We start from the raw sequence: 3,435 nt of genomic DNA, 5'->3' as shown, positions 1-3,435 counted from the left end.
AAAAGTCATAAAAATGTCATAGTGTAGTAAGGTAGTAAAGTAAAAATAAAAACGACATAGTATAGTATGGCATAAAAATGCCAAAAAACATCATAGTATAGTATGGCAGAAAATGCCAAAAAACGTCATAGTATATTAAGGCATAAAAGGTCATAAAAACGTCATAGTATGGTAAGGGATCAATTGACGTGGTATATTAAGGCATAAAAATGCCAATTAAAGTCATAGTATAGTATGACATAAAATGTCATAAAATGTCAAAAAAACATCATAGTATATTAAGGCATAAAAGGTCATATAAACATGATTGTATGGTAAGGCATCAATTGAAATAATATTGTAAAGCATAAAAATGCCAAAAAACATCATAGTATATTAAGGCATAAAAGTTTCAAAAAATGTCATAGTATATTAAGGCATAAAAGGTCATAAAAACATCATAGTATGATAAGGCATCAAATGAAATAATATTGTAAAGCATAGAAATGCTAAAAAACGTCATGTATAGTATGGCATAAAATGTCAAAAAAACATCATAGTATATTAAGGCATAAAAGGTAATAAAAATGTCATAGTATGGTAAGGCATCAATTGACGTAGTATATTAAGGCATAAAAATGCCAATTAAAGTCATAGTATAGTATGGCATAAACTTTCAAAAGCGTCATACTATAATATTGGCATAAAATGTCAAAAAAACATCACAGTATATTAAGGCATAAAAGGTCATAAAAACATCATAGTATGGTAAGGGATCAATTGACGTAGTATATTAAGGCATAAAAATGCCAAAAAACGTCATAGTATAGTATGGTATAAAATGTCAAAAAAACATCATAGTATATTAAGGCATAAAAGGTCATAAAAACATCATAGTATGGTAATGGATCAAATGAAACAATATTGTAAAGCATAAAAATACCAAAAAACGTCATAGTATATTAAGGCATAAAAATGCCAAAAAACGTCATAGTATAGTATGGCATAAAATGTCCAAAAAAACATCACAGTATATTAAGGCATAATAGCTCATAAAAACATCATAGTATAGTAATGGATCAAATGAAATAATATTGTAGGCATAAAAATGCACAAAAAAACGTCATAGTATAGTATGGCATAAAAATGCCAAAAAAACATCATAGAATATTAAGGCATAAAAGGTCATAAAAACGTCATAGTATGATAAGGGATATATTGACGGAGTATATTAGGCATAGAAATGCCAAAAAACGTCATAGTATAGTATGGCATAAACTTTCAAAAGGTTCATAGTATAGTATGGCATAAAAGGTCAAAAAAACATCATAGTATATTAAGGCATAAAAGGTCATATAAACATCATAGTATGGTAAGGCATCAAATGACGTAGTATTGTAGAGCATAAAAATGCCAAAAACGTCATAGTATTGTAAGGCATAAAAATGTCAAAAAACGTCATAGTATAGTATGGCATAAAATGTCAAAAAAACATCACAGTATATCAAGGCATAAAAGGTCATAAAAATATCATAGTATTGTAAGGCATTAAATGAAATAATATTGTAAAGTATAAAAATGCCAAAAAATGTCATAGTATAGTATGGCATAAAAATGCCAAAAAACGTCATAGTATAGTATGGCATAAATGGTCATAAAAACGTTATAGTATGGTAAGGCATCAAATGACGTAGTATATTAATGAATAAAAATGCCTATTAAAGTCATAATATAGTATGGCATAAAAATATAAAAAAAAAATCATAGTATATTAAGGCATAAAAGGTCATAAAAACATCATAGTATAGTATGGCATAAAAATGTCAAAAAACGTCATAGTATATTAAGGCATAAAAGGTCATATAAACATCATAGTATGGTAAGGCATCAAATGAAATAATATTGTAAAGCATAAAAATGCCAAAAAACGTCATAGTATAGTATGGCATAAAATGTCAAAAAAACATCATAGTATAATAAGGCATAAAAGGTCATAAAAACATCATAGTATGGTAATGGATCAAATGAAACAATATTGTAAAGCATAGAAATGCCAAAAAACATCACAGTATAGTATGGCACAAAAATGCCAAAAAACGTCATAGTATAGTATGGCAGAAAATGCCAAAAAACGTCATAGTATATTAAGGCATAAAAGGTCATAAAAATGTCATAGTATGGAAAGAGATCAAATGAAATAATATATTAAAGCATAGAAATGCCAAAAAACATCATAGTATAGTACGGCATAAAATGTCAAAAAAACGTCATAGTATATTAAGGCATAAAAGGTCATATAAACATCATAGTATGGTAATGGATCAAATGACGTAGTATTGTAGAGCATAAAAATGCCAAAAAACGTCATAGTATTGTAAGGCATAAAAATGTCAAAAAACGTCATAGTATAGTATGGCATAAAATGTCAAAAAAAATCACAGTATATCAAGGCATAAAAGGTCATAAAAATATCATAGTTTTGTAAGGCATTAAATGAAATAATATTTTAAAGCATAAAAATGCCAAAAAACGTCATAGTATAGTATGGCATAAATGGTCATAAAAACGTTATAGTATGGTAAGGCATCAAATGACGTAGTATATTAAGGAATAAAAATGCTTATTAAAGTCATAATATAGTATGGCATAAAAATGTAAAAAAAAAATCATGGTATATTAAGGTATAAAAGGTCATATAAACATCATAGTATGGTAAGGCATCAAATGAAATAATATTGTAAAGCATAAAAATGCCAAAAAACGTCATAGTATAGTATGGCATAAAATGTCAAAAAAACATCATAGTATGGTATGGCAGAAAATGCCAAAAAACGTCATAGTATATTAAGGCATAAAAGGTCATAAAAACGTCATAGTATGGTAAGGGATCAATTGACGTGGTATATTAAGGCATAAAAATGCCAATTAAAGTCATCGTATAGTATGGCATAAACTTTCAAAAGCGTCATACTATAGTATGGCATAAAATGTCAAAAAAACATCATAGTATGGTAATGGATCAAATGAAATAATATTGTAAAGCATAAAAATGCCAAAAAACGTCATAGTATAGTATGGCATAAAATGTCAAAAAAACATCATAGTATATTAAGGCATAAAAGGTCATAAAAATGTCATAGTATGGAAAGAGATCAAATGAAATAATATTGTAAAGCATAGAAATGCCAAAAAATGTCATAGTATATTAAGGCATAAAAGGTCATATAAACATCATAGTATGGCATCAAATGATGTAGTATTGTAAAGCATAAAAATGCCAAAAAACGTCATAGTATAGTATGGCATAAATGGTCATATAAACGTTATAGTATGGTAAGGCATCAAATGACGTAATATATTAAGGAATAAAAATGCCTATTAAAGTCATAATATAGTATGGCATAAAAATGTAAAAAAAAAATCATGGTATATTAAGGCATAAAAGGTCATAAAAAC

The sequence above is a fragment of the Seriola lalandi genome, unplaced genomic scaffold (assembly GCF_002814215.2).
Source record: "Seriola lalandi dorsalis isolate HSWRI2012SDOR001 ecotype SW California unplaced genomic scaffold, Sedor1 jcf7180002054570, whole genome shotgun sequence".
Lineage (NCBI taxonomy): Eukaryota > Metazoa > Chordata > Actinopteri > Carangiformes > Carangidae > Seriola > Seriola lalandi.
Note: the sequence above shows the minus strand (reverse complement) of the source record.